Source organism: Phaenicophaeus curvirostris, chromosome 31 (assembly GCF_032191515.1).
Source record: "Phaenicophaeus curvirostris isolate KB17595 chromosome 31, BPBGC_Pcur_1.0, whole genome shotgun sequence".
NCBI lineage: Eukaryota > Metazoa > Chordata > Aves > Cuculiformes > Cuculidae > Phaenicophaeus > Phaenicophaeus curvirostris.
Genome location: NC_091422.1, coordinates 525,482 through 542,622, shown reverse-complemented (window position 1 = coordinate 542,622; position 17,141 = coordinate 525,482).

The following is a 17,141-nucleotide window of genomic DNA, read 5'->3' as shown; positions in this document are numbered from 1 at the left end:
GGATGAAGGCATCGAGTGCACCCTTAGCAAGTTTGCGGACGACACTAAGCTGGGTGGAAGTGTCGATCTGCTGGAGGGTCGGGAGGCTCTGCAAAGGGATCTGAACAGGCTGGACCGCTGGGCAGAGTCCAATGGCATGAGGTTTAACAAGGCCAAATGCCGGGTCCTGCACTTGGGGCACAACAACCCTGTGCAGTGCTACAGACTAGGAGAAGTCTGTCTAGAAAGCTGCCTGGAGGAGAGGGACCTGGGGGTGTTGGTTGACAGCCGACTGAATATGAGCCAGCAGTGGCCCAGGCGGCCAAGAAGGCCAATGGCATCTTGGCTTGTATCAGAAACGGCGTGACCAGCAGGTCCAGGGAGGTTATCCTCCCTCTGTACTCGGCACTGGGGAGACCGCTCCTCGAATACTGTGTTCAGTTCTGGGCCCCTCACCACAAGAAGGATGTTGAGGCTCTGGAGAGAGTCCAGAGAAGAGCAACAAAGCTGGTGAAAGGGCTGGAGAACAGGCCTTATGAGGAGCGGCTGAGAGAGCTGGGGTTGTTTAGCCTGGAGAAGAGGAGGCTGAGGGGAGACCTCATTGCTCTCTACAACTACCTGAAAGGACGTTGTAGAGAGGAGGGTGCTGGCCTCTTCTCCCAAGTGACAGGGGACAGGACAAGAGGGAATGGCCTCAAGCTCCGCCAGGGGAGGTTTAGGCTAGACGTTAGGAAAAAATTCTTTACAGAAAGGGTCATTGGGCACTGGCAGAGGCTGCCCAGGGAGGTGGTTGAGTCACCTTCCCTGGAGGTGTTTAAGGCACGGGTGGACGAGGTGCTGAGGGATATGGTTTAGTGTTTGATAGGAACGGTTGGACTCGGTGATCCGGTGGGTCTCTTCCAACCTGGTTGTTCTGTGATTCTGTGATTCTGTTTCTGATACAAGCCAAGATGCCATTGGCCTTCTTGGCCACCTGGGCACACTGCTGGCTCATATTCAGTCGGTTGTCAACCAACACCCCCAGGTCCCTCTCCTCCAGGCAGCTTTCTAGACAGACTTCTCCTAGTCTGTAGCACTGCATAGGGTTGTTGTGCCCCAAGTGCAGGACCCGGCATTTGGCCTTGTTAAACCTCCTGCCATTGGACTCAGCCCAGCGGTCCAGCCTGTTCAGATCCCTTTGCAGAGCCTCCCGACCCTCCAGCAGATCGACACTTCCACCCAGCTTAGTGTCGTCCGCAAACTTGCTAAGGGTGCACTCGATGCCTTCATCCAGATCATTGATGAAGACATTGAACAGGGCTGGACCCAGCACTGAGCCCTGGGGAACCCCACTTGTCACTGGCCTCCAGCTGGATTTCACACCATTTACCACCACTCTCTGGGCCCGGCCATCCAACCAGTTTTCCACCCAGGAGAGTGTGAAGGTCAGGTGTATGCAAGTCAGCCTGCATTTGAGCTAATAGTGGTGACTTTCCTAGCTTTCAGTAGTTAGTGAATTTAAAAAAACTAAAATGTTATAGATGGGAGGAGATAGGGTGTCATGGTACTGGGGAAAAACATCTTTGGCATCTGTCTCTTAAGAAGTTGTCTTGAAAGCGGAAACATGATATGGTGGGTAGACCCCAGCTGGCTTCTAAGCCCCACTTAGCTGCTCACTGTCTCATCTCCAGCTGGACAGGGATAAAACTGGAAGAGCAACAGTGAGAAAAACTCGTGAATTGGGGTAAAGACAGTTTAAGAAGTGAAGTGGCACTTGCAAGCAAAGTAAAATGAGGAATTCCTTTATAGCTTCCCATTAGCAGGCAGATGTTTTTGCCCCTTCCTGGACAGCAGGGATTCACCACTCACTAAGCTTACTTGGGATGACAGATGCCATAACTGTGAACATCCCCCCTTCCTCTGTCTTTTCTCCAGGGGAGGGTTGAAGAAGCACCCTGCAGAGGTTCCCAGCACCCCTGGGGAGACCATGGCAGAGCAGGGGGGAAGAATGTGAGGAGGAAGGAGTGGCAGAGACGACTTGTTATGGCCTGACCACAACCCCAGATTGCCCATCCCCTCTGTGCCACTCCTGGGATGAGGGGATGGAGGAGTCAGGAATGAAGGACTGCAATTAAGCCTGAGGGGAAAAAAAGGATAGGGTGGTGAGAAGGTGCTTTAGTTTTTGTCTGTTTTTCTCACCATCCAATTATATTTTTAATTGGCTACTAGAGTAATTTCCCCCAAGCCAAGTCTGTTTTGCCCATGGCAGTAATAGGTAAACAGTCTCCCTGTCTTAATCTTGACCCTTGAGCTTTTCCACCTTTTCTCCTTCTGTCCTGTTGCAGAGAGGGAGGGAGGGAGCATCTGGGTGGACATCAGACAGCCAGACAAGGTGAACCCATCACATCTAAGAACTGGAAATGTTTTCCTTTTGTTGCCAGTACATAGATATGTGCCTACATGTGTGTATTCATTATTCTTTCATTGTTGACTTTGCTATGTAATTCTTAGATTTGCTTCTTTTAAATCAGAAAAAAAAATACGTAAGCTTAAGGTACAATCAGAGCTCAGCTTAGTTAGCAGAACAGTTTTCAGCTGAAAGTTTGCAGACTTTTTTATGTTCAGTTATTTTCTTTGTCATTAATGGGCTCATAATTCTGTCAAAACAAAGTCTGAAAAAATGATGTGTGATTCACCTTTTTAAAGGGCATAGCTTTCCTGAGTACAGGAGGAGGATTCAAGGCTCAATGTTCAAAATTTAGCAGGGGTACTATATCTTTCACCCATAAGGACTGTTTGACATCCTGGAGTTCGAGTAAAGCTAGAACTTTGAAAATTCATGCCTATCTTGTTGATCATCTTTTTGCATTTATGAAGGAGGCATTTTTCCCATTACCACAGTGGTCTGCCCTATGTAACAGATAGTTGTTTGTTTTTTTTCTAGGAGGGCTTAATTTTTTTTCCCTGTCATTTCTTTTTGCCAGGGAGTCTATCTAGGTAGGCTTGGTTTTAAAGGTTCATTTTTGCAGTTTAGCAATAGGAAGACTGTACATGTGATCTCTGTATGGACAGTGAGTGTATTAGAGCAAAACTGTATCTAAGAAGAATCTACACTGTAAGGCTATTTAATATCAGGATATTATACTATATTTCAATTAATATCTATCTTAGAAATACAGTGACTATTTTGCTCATCTGTTTTTGCTTTCACTTGACTGTAAGTCGTCTTTTTATTTTTGACGGGAGAAGGTACAGGAGATGATGATGACATATTTTAAGCTTGCCCACAAAGATTTTGATATGTTGTTTTTATTTCTTCCCCCTTCCCAGGCATCCTTCTGGATTCTTGAGTCTTTATTTTTTTTGTTTGTTTGCTTGTTCCTTTCTACTGGTCCTTTGTGAACAGAGGGGTAGGAACATTCCTTTAGCTGTTTCTACTCACGTGTCACGCACTTCTCAGGACTCAGTTGTTCCAGTCTCTCTCCCTTCCTTGGTTCTCGATGTTCTGACATTCAGATGAGTCACCAAATGCATTATTTTTTTGGTTGTTAGATCGATTTCATATGTGAAATTAATTTCAAATGCCTGTTCTGAATATACTTGTCTACCTTCAATTTGCCTGGCATATTGAACAGAATCCTATTAGATGTGTTTGTGAAATGACTTCTCTCCAGGTCTGCAATTCAGCTGAAAGTGTGAGACAACTGGGGAATTTGTAGCTTGCAAGCTTCAGTTGCTGGAACATACTAAGTCATCAAATATAGCTTCCTTTGTAGATGCAAAGCAAGTTTCACCTTAGGTATTTAATTACAGCATGCAGCATAGTTGGGTAGCTTGTGGGTGTTAATGTTGGCTGAGTCAATAGAGTAATAGCTAAACAGCCTTGTTTTATCCAACACACTAGGTCTGGGTTCAGAACCCTAAGGTATAACTTGTATTAGAAACTAGTGTGAAAAGATGTGAAATTCCCTGCACAAAATGCAAAATAACGGCTGCACATTTCTATTTCAAGTTTTGTTCCTACATCCAATATTTGTCTAGAAGCTGCTTCCCGCAAACTGGTTATAAAAAGCTGATTTCTGTATAGAGAGTTGTATTAGTATATGCTCTTGACCGTATATAATTATGAGAGATTATCATAGCTGTTGGTTTAGGCTCCTTTCCATATTACTTTGAAAACTGATTGTGATTGTATGCTAAAAAATAGAATAATGGGCATGTTTAGAAGCATTTCTAGTATGCTTGTATACACAGAGAAGGTAATCATTCAAAACCAGTAATAATCCTAGACTAGTGTGTGTACAGTGAGAAGAATCTTCAGCTTATTTCAGTGAAGACACAATACAGTAACATAGATGCTATGTTTTTTCCATTTATTTATTCACTATATAGTATATTTGTATTTAAAGAGTCAAAGATTGTTCTCTGCTTTACTACTGTCATATGAAAGTGTCACTAGCAAGTCAGTGTAGAACATGCAGTCTCTTTACTGTTATTGTTTATGGAATTTCTGCTGGTGCTGACTTTGAGGAATGTATCATTAAAACACTTTATCCTTGAAACATATTTTTAAAGCAACATTTCCGATCATGTACTACTGTGATACATCTTCAGCACCAGGCTCCTTGCTGCTACATTCCTCTAAGCCTAATATTCTAAAAGGAAAAAAAAAAAGAATAATACTGCAAAAATATGCTGTTTACTTTGACAAGTTAACATACTGAATAAGTTGTGGTACCTCTGCTGTTGACTCAGGTCCTCGATCTCTCCTCTACGTAGTGCCAATATATTGTCAGAAAATTCATATGATTATGATGAAAGAATTACGTCATCAGTTATTTTCCCTGCTTTAGGATAAATTTTCACTGGTATTTGTGAATATTTGCTTGCTTGTGCAACTATTTTAGTAAAATATGAGTATGATTCCAACAAAAAGCCTGTAAGAAATCAGAACCCAAAGCTGGCAATGTTTAGGCATGGGTTTTATAGCCAAGACCTTTCTTTAATCAGAATTTGAAACCCATCAGAGGAAAGGGGCCATAAAATCAGTTCTAAATAGTCTTGGAAGTGAGATAATAGTCCTTTAATCTCATCAATGTAAGCACGACATTTTCTGCTGCACTTCATGCCTATACTTTTGCAGGAATGTTATTGGTGGAAATCAGACAGAAGGCACAGGATTACTGTAGGGGACACTTACTCACGCTTCCATTGCTGTTCTTTTTTCCAATCTATTTATTTATTTCCTCAGTGGAAATATATAATTCATTTCTGGAGCAATACCAGCTTAAACTTTTTACTGCTTCCATATTAAACAAGAATTAATGGGGAGCACATAATGTAGGACTCATAAGTGTTAAAGAGGCGAGTTTTAGAGAAAGCAATGCTGTGATCTCTGTGGAACAGTTCAAGGCATGGTTTTCCAAATTACACATGGTATTTTTTTTTTGTTTGTTTTGTTACTAAGGGTAAAACTACTGTAGTGCATGAAAATAGTATGTAATCACAGTGTCTTTATCCTTCTCTGTATAAAACAATTTTGGATAGTATACTTTTAAAACTGTGCAGGAGCTCTGGTTTTATTCTCTCTGAAGAGATAATTCTAAATTTAAATGTAGAGTGTAACCAGTTTCTACAGTCTGCTGGGCCTGTGTGACCACTTTGAGAATTTTGTGTAAAAGACTTTCATATAAAATAAAAGTTAGATTTATCTAGATAGTGATTTCAAAATTGGAAGCAATTTTTACTTTATCTAATTTCTGTGATTGTCACCAGACTGATTATCAAAAGCAGTTCAAAGTTCTAGATGAAAGCAATAGTGTCTATTTACTCCTATAGCTTTTCCAAAATACCATATTACTCTGTGTTAAGACAGAAGACAGTTTAGGGAATCATCTGGAGCTCCATATAGTAAAGAACTGTGCAATCTCATAACTGCTAAACACATCTCATTGTTGTTGTTAATTTTTCTCCAAATGCTTGCCACAGCTCCACATAATTTTTACTTTAAGTGAAAATAGAGGAGTTGCATGTATATGTGATACTGTCAGCTAGAATGCTGAAAAATGTATGTGCCTGTAGCCACTGGGTAAATTATGAGCCTACCTTTCCATCAAAAGCACTTGCTTCATAGGCAAATATTCAATCATATTCCATAATTTCAGGCTTAATTAAGTTCCTAAACCTTTCTTTTTTTGCCAGAGTAGTGAGTGGGTAAGTGGTGTGTACTGAAGCTGGTTTACTTTGCAGTGAAAATCCAACTGAGGTGACTCTTTTGTCATTGATTATTGGAGACAATGTCTCCAGCTGGATGCCTTCTACCTGGTCACCATAAATTAGTTTTGTGTCACTGCCTCTAACAACCAATACACACTGATAGTCTCTAAATGATGGCTTATATGACCTGAGACAAGATCTAGCCTTATTTTTCTGCTCTATTACTTTCAAAGAATAGTCTTTCTATTATTAACATGCTGTAGTAAAATAACTTTAAATTCCTTTGAAATTTGTAGTGGTTTTGTTCATTGCATCTCATGAATGCAAACCTTACTGGAGGAGCAGATGTATGTGTATGCACTTTAATATTCTGATCCTTTTTTTTTTGATTACTTTAGAATGGTTTACAGTTTGATGGTTTCTCAGAACTTCTCTGGCTTGATTTTCCTACAGGTGTATAAATAAGATAGGAATTCTCTGACAGCATGATGAGGTTATAGTAATATAAACTGGCTATTAGGGCACAGTCACGGCTGTAAGCAACCTGGTCTGTCCCAGTAGGTGCAGCAGCCAGAATCTTCTCTGAAGTCAAATTTCACAAAGCAAAAAAGTTGGTGAATAACAATACTTTAGGAATGAACACTTCTGTTATGATTGGTCATTTTAAATCTGGTTAAGATAAAAATTTGAAACTGTATAGTAGTAGGTTTTAATACTTGTTCTAAGTTTTTAGTCTTGCTGGTTTCCCAATGAGTAGTCCATTGCTTTTATTTAGAAAGCCTTCAAAAAGTATATGGGCAAATTCAATTTTACAGATTATTGCACTTTTGATTAAGAACAGCAAAGTTCTCCCTTGCATTACTGTCTAAGTCTCTGATGGGGTTTTATTGTTTGTTAATTTGACACATTGGAGGTAGTTTTCAATCTACTACTATAGAAGGCTAGGAAAAACCTCCCAGCTGATTCTGGTTGGCTCCAGCAGCCCCACTGCAAGACAGAGCTGAGCCTGTTGGCCAAGCTGGTGCGCCTTGAAAGAGCCAAGCTTAGCTTGGTGAAGTCTTGGTAGCCATTATCAAACAAGCTGCACCTGTTTCTTGAATTAATCTTCTCTATCAAAGGTTTGTAAAGCAGATTGTGTTCTTCACCTCCAGGAGGTTGTGGAGAGGAGGGTGATGGCTTCTTCTCCCAAGTGGCAGGGGACAGGACAAGAGGAAATGGCCTCAAGCTCCGCCAGGGGAGGTTTAGGCTGAACATTAGGAAAAAATTTTTCACGGAAAGGGTCATTGGGCACTGGCAGAGGCTGCCCAGGGAGGTGGTTGAGTCACCTTCCCTGGAGGTGTTTAAGGGACGGGTGGACGAGGCGCTGAGGGACATGGTTTAGTGATTGATGGGAATGGTTGGACCTGATGATGCAGTGAGTCTCTTCCAACCTGGTGATTCTATGATTCTATGACTGTTATATAGGCTTACTATCCACTTCAGATGGATTTATGGTACTTCTCAGCCTTGTTTGGAAAAGTTTATGAAAACAAAATTCTTGTAGTAATGGTAATCATGTGGTTCATGAGGTTTAAATAATTTTACACTGTAGAAATGAACAATATCTACTAATAGTAACAAAAAAAATGTTATTTGTATCAGTTTCTAACTTACTTACTGTAGTAAAGCCCACTCTTCTTCTACTGTGATCCTTTTGTTAAAACCCTTGAAATACTTTGATCAAAAATGGAATACAAAGGGGATTTGTGAGTGGATTACTATACTGTGATGTCTTGGTGCATGGCCTTTCACATCCTGGTTCAGAAACTTTTCATCACCTCATTATTTTCTGACACTTTAAAGAAGGTGAAGAATGCTCAATGACAGTACATAAATCATGAGACCTCTTCAAAACTTCCTTGTTCCTTTTGCTACTCAGGAGTGTTAAAATGGTGGAGCTTTCACTCTTGGTGCTGAATTCATAAGAGGTTGTCCAGTGAAAAGATAGACATAAAATAGAGTACAAGGAAACAAAGCTACTAGTACGAAAATGAGGAAATGTGTACATAAAGAAGAAATGGAGGATGAACACAAGAATTTCATATTTAAGGTACTAAAAGATGAGAAGTCAAGAAAAGGATATGGGGGAGCGATTTTGTCAGTGTTCTGGAAGAATTACATCTCACTGGAGAATTTGCATAGATCTTTAATACTAACAGATAAAGGATAATTGTTATGAAATTCATTGTACTTCATTGATATGCAGTCAAATGCATCTTTGAAACACAGGTTTAGTATCCTGGCTGGGTACGGAATCAGGGCAGATGATTCTTCAAAAGACAGCTAGCATTACATAGCGAGCCATTCACCTGTGCATGGTTCTAGTCAACAGAAAGGTGAAAGAGGGGACCATATGCCATGGTTTTGTGCTAGTTATACTTGCAGGACAGAGATAAATGGCAAGTAAATGCAAAGATTTATTGTTTATCCGTACCAGGTGACAGCAAAAGTTCAACTATGGGCAATAAGCACAGTGGATGCTGTACGTGGTGCTGTAATTTTCTATAAATAATTACTTTGCCATCTTCATTTTAGCTCGTTAGCACAATTTACGTAAAAAATGACCTGTGTGTGACCAGTCCACAAAGTTTCCTAACAAGCTGCACTGCAGTATTAGGTTTATGTGGCAAGGTTCTAGTAGCTGAGGGGCTGCAGTGGTGGCATTTGTGTGGACAGGTCATTAGAAAAGCTTTTGGGGTCTGATTTGTTCTTTCCCTTTCGCTTTAATTAACCCTTTATGCCTATGAAGGTTTAAAAAAAGCTGATATAAAACATGGATATGCTGCCTTGCATTTCGTGTGCTTTATGCAACCACTTTGGGGCACATGGAAATAACTGCATATGGCATACAAGATCAGGCCTTGTACCACCAGACTTCACAGCTGTGACAAGAGGCTTGCGGATATAGCCATGAAATTTTCTGATATTGATTGCCTGCACGTGCAGGAAGCAGTAATAGCAGGTCTTTGATATAGGGAGTCTTCTGTTCTTCTCTGTTAATATGGGAACTACTACTACTCATATGGCAGCACTAACTGGTTTGTTAATCAGCAATTCAGGGAAAACTCTCACCAAAAATGTGTGCTGTCTACATCCCAAATCAATTTCCATGCCTTTTCCGTTGTTTCCTACCTAATTAAATCAATGTTTCTACTGCTGAGCTTAAAATGAAGCTGACACAAACTCCCTCAATACTGTAGAAACCAATTGTCCTTGCAAAAGGTCTTTGTTTTCATTGCCACTGAGTTCAGATGTGTTACATCTGTTTTATTAACTAAACTAGATGTTTACACCATCATGTTTCCATATTTACCAAGTTCCACTAAGTGGAGGTTTGCCATTACTCTTACAGAAGTGCAAACCCAGTATTATATGAAAAAGGAAAGAGAAATAATGTTACAAGTATCTATTTCTCACCAGTTACAAGGAAAATATCTGCCCATCAAGTCTTTTTCTTTTTTAATTATACAGAATTGTAAGATTTTAACTGTGTTTAGTATAAGAGTACAATATAAATCTTAGCTTTGTATGCTTCTGGAATCTTTTATCCTAGGAATCCTTTCATGTGGATGATAGTCTACCAATTCCAGGCCCAGGAAACATAAAACTTGTGAAATGCTTCTCCTTCAAGAAAGCCTTCTTTTTAAAGATAGGTTCCTTTTTTCCCCCCACACATACTTCTAAAAAGCATTATCTTGCTCTGCAGTTAGCCTCCCTGCAATCAAATAAAGGGCATGGATTAATTGGAGAACCACTAGAAATATTTTAAAGAGATTAACATTAATGGAGAAACAAATTATCTTTCCATCAAATGAGGTTAATAACAAAAATTAGTAGTGGCCCCTCACAATTATTGAAAAACCTTACAGAGTCTCTTAAAGATTAATCATGCAACTTTTTCTATAAAATCTATAGAATTTCAAGTGGTTTAAGGGTCCTAACTCTCAGCTGCAAAAGATCAAGCCCCTTGGAAGCTGAACTCTTACTGCCATGTAATATATTATTGTTTCCTCAAGGAATAAACTGTAACCTAAAGGGTTTTTCTCAAGTAGTGGGTGCCTGGTTGAACTCTCTCTGACATTGTCAGGCAGAGTTCTGGTTGGCCTGTCACAATCTGCCTTGTTCTCTGTATAAAATAACTATAGGTTCATTAGCACTTTAACTCATAATTAGGTTTTTGTAGTTGACTGGAAAAAGAGAATTTTTTTTTTTTTAATTGACTCTCTTCTATAAAAAAAACATAATTGCTTAATCCTTTACAATATTTAAAGCAGTTCTGCAATCACCATACAGTCTTTATTTGCAGAAGCGCAATTCGCAAAGGTGATTCGTAAAACCATATTAAGCATCTTTTTTATCTGTGTATTGATGGGATATTTTCTAGATTCATTGGCTGGCTGTAAATACCTTTTAGACAATCTTTGGTATGTATCAATGTACTGAAGTGTGTTATATTGCTGCAGTATGACTATCATCACTTCTAGTTGATTATTTCAATGGAAATCTTACCAAAAAAGTATTGTCTTTATTAATACAGGTATCCTGAAATAGCCATAGCTGTATACTGTTGCCTAATATTGCATGCTTGTGCATTGACTCTTTGTAAGCTCAAGTGCCCTAAGGAGTGCTGCTTGGTTTATTTTAATGAAAACATTTAGCACAGGGACAATTCTCAGATTACCTCCTGACTTGTCTACATCTGGACAGCCTGTTGGTTACCAGTAGGCTAAATTTTGACTTGTTCAAAAAAGAGCAGTAGAAAAGTAAGTCAGCTGTTATTTTTAACTTCTGAAAATATGAATGCAGTGTAGTGAACGGTGGTACATGGGCACAGTTCTCCAGGAGCATACTGTGCAGGTCCAAACTGGTCCATAAGTATCCTACATGTATTTTGATTAAAGTTTCAAGGTGATGACATAATCAATATTGTAAGCAAAAAATAAATGCCTACTTTCTATCACTTTCTCAGGAAAATTCTTCTGACAGATTGAGCATAGGCAAAGTATTTAAATTTGCATAAATTCTTATAAAAATCTGTTTTATTTAAACCTCTGGCTCCATAGATGTAGTTATAAGAAATAAGCTTACTGACTATCCATGTACACTTAATTTTTAACACGGTCTATATAAGCACTAGTGGCCTTCAATGTCTCTTCATCTCAAACAGTGCTGGTGAGTTCTCCTTCACAACATTGTGAGTTAACAGTCATTAGCACCAAAATTCTGAGATCAAGTGGTTCAAGTGTTATGGAACCACTTTAAGAATGCTGTTCTACAATGCACAGAATCACTTTATGAATGCTGTTTACCATCTGGGGATCGATCTCCATGTCTTCTCTCTCATGTTTCATAAAATATAGCTTAAGGTGCCACACTTTATCACATTCTGTTAAAACTCCCATTAATCTCACCGATAATACAAGAAACATGAAAAACTAAAATAAATAGTGGCATGTCCCCCTGTTCTCTTCTATGCTTTCTTTCAAGTAAGTCTGACTCTGAAATACTCCCATGTAGCAACAGAAGGCAGAAATTATTCACTTAAGGAGAAGCAGTTTAACAGTTGCATAGCCAAAGTTCCCTGGTGAGGAGGTTTTCCTAATAGTTTTCCAATAAAGGATATAAAAACCTCAGAGGTGGTATTTCTAGAGGAGTATATTATTAGAAAGAATTGATATTTGAGGAACTTTCTTTTATTAAAAATGGGCAAGAACTCCTGTGCATCTTTTTTCACATAAAGCTTAGTAAAGGTTAGAAAATTAGCTCATGTGTGCTGTTTATAATACAGTTGGATGGATGAAGGAGTCTTTACATTTCACAACTTCTTGTTTCTGTCAAGTTCCAGAGTTTCAGTGAATTATTTATGTGGCCACTTATCCTGTAAGGATGGAACCGAGGGTACAAACTGAGTTCACAATTGCTACCAGAAAGCCTTCAGATGATAAGATGAAAATGCATCTTGGTCTCTGCAGATCTCAAACCTGGACTTGAATTCATGGCCTATGGATGAGGTGTTGTGTGTCTGACATTTTTCATCTCTAACTTCTGAATTTTTGCAGTTTATGAACAATTCATGAGCTTCTATTTATCTTCAGCAATTGCTTTATGAATCAAGGATTTAACTGGAATAAGATAATCCAAGAAATAGTAAATTTCAATTCATTTCTGTGAATATAATATAAATTCCACATATGAGAGCAGAGATGTGAATACATTAGTGATAAAAATACTAGAAAGAAATTACCTGTTTCTATAACTGTAGTTCCCAAAGGCGTGTAGCCAGAGATTGCGGCAGATCAGACTTTTGCATCTCTTGGATTTTCTGCGACTTTCTACCCTTAAAAGTGAGCTAACACACCTCTGCAGGTTTTTCCTCTGTTAATTACAATGGGCTGCTTTTCAGCTTTATTCTCTGCTTAAAGCAATACGAAGCCAGAGCTAAAAGTTTTGGAAAATATTTCATTATTTCTAGGGAATTTCTTTCTCTTTCTCTTGGCTAAACAATAGTTCCTTCATATTTCTTGTTGATAAAACTGTTTAAAATCCTTTCCCTGCTGTCAAACATAGAATCAAGTGGGATGTTAGGCAAGTGGTTATCAATTACATTTCTCCATGCCCCAGGATTTTCTATCTTCAAATCAAATTTTGTATCTAGACTGATATTAAAACCATACCGTTAGATCGAGGGGCAGTCGGGAATTTTAAAATCTAGTAATTTATGAACTACAAAGGCTAATTAGGAACTCATGGTTTGAAGCATTGAGAATCAAGTAGTTTTCACAAAATGTTTTTTTTTTAAATTCTGTCTTTGAGTATAAGTATTTTTTTGTGTAAGAATTAGAAGCTTTGCATATATGTACCTGTAGGTGTCAAATAGCTCCCCAAATGTAGGGTGAGAAGTTAGAGGTATTGATGAAACTGTTAGCACGTTCTGAAGATGTTGTAGATGCCAATTTGTTCAGACAGCTCTACAAAGAGTAAACGGCATAATTTGCAAGTATGGAAAAGGAATTCCAAACCTGCACATTTGGTTTTGTATTAAAGATTTTACTAATTATGGCATAATTGTAAGAACCTTACACTTTAAGAAACCATAAAAACTGCCAGTCCTTCAGTCACACTGAATCCTGCTATGGCAATGCAAGTATTAAAGACACTGTATTCCAGCACCAAATACACCCTGAATAACTTCTAAAATTGCTTAAGTAGACTCTCCAGTTCAGATGCTTTCCCCATGAATTGCTACCTAAATCTTGAGAAGATGAGGATGCCTTCTAGTCTGTCAAGGTACTCATATATTTGCTGAGAACAACAAAGCCTTTCTACAGTGTCTGCAGTATTTGCTTAAAAATAGAAGAGTGTACTCCTTGGACCAGTGACAGCGTGGTTCATACAGGCCAGCATGGAATCCCTCAGTAGTCTGGCTGTGTGTTTACAGCTGAATAGTCTAGTAGCTATTTTACAAAGAGAGTCAGGAACATGGTTCTCATTTTACAGGGAAGAAAACCCCTTGAGAGCTGAAGAGAAAGAGGAAGGGGTTTGTGGCAGTGGCATCCTCAGGAGTCACATGGAGATGGAACTGGATTAAAACTTCCTGGAGTTGTGCTCTGGTTCTTGAAGTAGCAGTGCATGCCTCCTCCCTTGCACATGTCCCAAACTTAAATTAAAAAAAAATGCTTACATCACTGCTTATAACAATTCTTTTCAACATTTACATAGCCTTGCCTAAACATAAATGGAAATGAAAATAAAAAGGGAAGCACAGAACCTGATAATGTTTAATCTGTGTGCCAATCCATCCACATAGGATAACAAAAAGACAACAGGCAGACCTGTAACTTTCCCGCAAGTAAAGGTCAGTTAAACCAGCACAACCCTTTTTCCACATATAAAGCAATATAAGCTATCAGTCCTATCTGAACAGTCTCCAGTCCCAAGGCACTCTCAAAATAACTTGAAGATAAAGCAGAGATGAAAATCGGTAGATGCTGATGAGTTGGGCATGCAGTTGTCTCTTTGAGACATTTCTTAAGAGAAATTTTACATATGCTAAAAGTCAAAGTCAGGGGAGAGAAAAATGAAATGGATTAACATTTTATCGCAGACAAATAAGTTGGAAATGCTCTAATTTACAGATAATAAGATATGAGTACATGAAGATACTGCTATTGGGGCATTAAAAGTAAAAGTATTATCCTTCTGCTTAAAGATTCTACTAAAATAACTATAATTTTCTAATTAAGAAGATGTTAAATCTATGTGACAGTATAGTTAATTTCGTTCCTTGGGACCAAAACCTGAAACCTAAATGTAATAGTAACTTAAATGTTTCAGTCAAACATCCCAGAATTATTTTTCTAAGTATAACTGTATAAACAAAAATATAACAACAGCAATGGAGCAACCCTATCTTAATGCTGCCTTCTGACATCAAGACAAAAGCATTAAAGTCTTCGGACTCCAGTATTTGATACACAGCAAATAATTCTTTCTTTACAAAGCACAAGACAAATCCAGTGTAACCACTCCAGAGCTCCTATCATTGTCCTTATTCAACCCATCATCTAGAAAACAAGGCTCCAGATGCTGGATCTAAACTGGAGAGGGGCAGATTTAGACTAGACATAAGGAGGAATTTCTTCACCACAAGAGTGGGGAGGCGCTGGCCCAGGTTGCCCAGGGAAGCGTTGGCTGCCCCATCCCTGGAGGTGTTCAAAGGCAGGTTGGATGGGACTTTGAGCAGCCTGATCTGGTGGGATGTCCCTGCTCATGGCAGGGGGCCTGAAACTAGATGATCTTTAAGGTCCCTTCCAACCCAAACTATTCTATGATTCTATCTTTTTTTTTCATGTTTTGTGGTGAAAGTTGATTTGTCCATTTCCTTAAGTTTGTATCCCACAGCAGGATTTCTGTGTTTTGCTGTGATTTTCAAGAAAAAACATACTGTTTCCAAATCATCCAAGGCTACCCTGCCTGGGAATGTTGGAAGGGTTAACTGCCAGTGGACTATTACTAAAGTATAAACCAACCTCAGAATTTTTTGGAAGATGATTCATGAAGTGTTTATGGCACTGAAATTTGTAATACATCAGCAACCACCACAAATGGATTTGCTCTACTGTAAGCCTGCATATTTCACTGCAAATGGCTTTTGTGTTCACTTACCATTGGTAATGAAATGAACTGCCCTTAAAATGAAGGAATACATTTCCAGCGGTTGTGGATGTGTTATAGATGTTCTTTGCTGCAAATACATTATGAATTTTTAAAGCATTAAATATGTATGTACTATTTATAGTATTCTTACAAATACAGAGAGACTTTACGTTTTGAAGACTTATAAATTTTTTTATGATTTTTCTCTTGATTTTTTTCTTTTTTTACAGCATCTGCAGCATTTACATAGTCTGCCGTGCAGAACAATTATTTTGTTCAAGAAATCATCATGTTTTACTTCCAGTTCATCTCCCACATACCATAGATCTGTTTTCTTTAGATCAATTTTCTATTTTTTGTAAATCTATTTTCTTTACTGTCTATTTTAAAGCAATGAAACCTTTTTTTTTCTTCCTACTGCAGTAATCATCACATATCATTTTCCCCCATATAACTGCAGTATTGAACAACAAATTAGCTCTAAAGACAAGACACCAAGCACTGAGCTTAACAATGTTTCTTTGTGCGTACAGGCCCGTTTGGTTTCCTGTGTTACATGTGGGTTGATGTTGTCAGTCTGAACTACAGTTTAGGTAGTGTTAGGCAATTCTTAACCCAAGCTCTGTTGAGTAACGCTTCCCAGAACCTGTAGGCAATCTGCTGTAATCTGCTTAATTCTGTATTTCAAAAGCTACACAAGGAGAAAGACTATCTTCTTGCCTCCAGGTGCTGACTAGGTGATTGAAAGCAAATCACAGATTTTCTGCTGCCAGTGCTCCTCCCAAATATTACCAGGTACAGAATTTAGTCTTGCAGCATTTGCAGTGACTCTATTGGTCTGGATAACATTGAAAAGGGTTCATAAGGAGAAGGTTGTGTAGTTGAAAATAAGGATGCTACTAGTTTGTATTGCAAAAATGTGTGGGAGAGGGGCCAGTAAAAGTTTTGAGTGCATGACCGCAACAAGTTTGAGTATCTAAACAGGGTGATCGCAGACAAAACAGATGGCCTAGATGTTAGCTGGCAAAACCTTTATCACTACAGCCTCTAAAGATCATGACGGTACATGAAAGAAGAAGGAAGATGAAAATATTTCAGTAGAGCTGGGGAAACTTCTGCTCACTGAATACTTTTCTTAAGTAATTCCTTCTTTGACTGTTGTTTTTTTGTCTAGCAATTTCAAGTAGTTTATTAGGTTGATTAAGTTTTACGCAGCCACACTTGCCTTGTAGTATGCTCCTTACTGCCACCTCACTTTGATCTTCAGGATCTACCTGCTCTACCTTGCACGCCACAAGCTCTGAGTTTTGCAGTGTGAGTCTTCTACTCCAAGGTAGTCCATCTGTTCCAGAATTGAGCAGATAAGAAAATAACAACAGCTATTTTTCTTTTTTTCTGACCAGCTGTTGTCTTGAAAAAGGTGCAAACCCTATTCTTTTTTATCAGAACCTTGGTGCCTCTCAATTAGAATAATTGCAGGCCAGTTCTGTTTCTAATACTCTCTGGAAAAAAAAGATAATTTGAGAATAAATTCTGAACAAAATTTACTTGAAAGGGAAAAATGTTTCAAGAAAATCTGAAATTGGCTTTTATTCAGAAAATAAATTTGTTAAAAGATTTTAGGAATTACTTCCTGACTGGGAATTCGTTCTGGGAATTCATTGTGTTTCAACAGAGCATTTCACTACCTGCTGTTAATTTTGTTCTCTTGGTATTGATAATTTGCTTTAAACTGCAAAATATCTCCTTCCAAAGCCAATTTGTTTAACTGC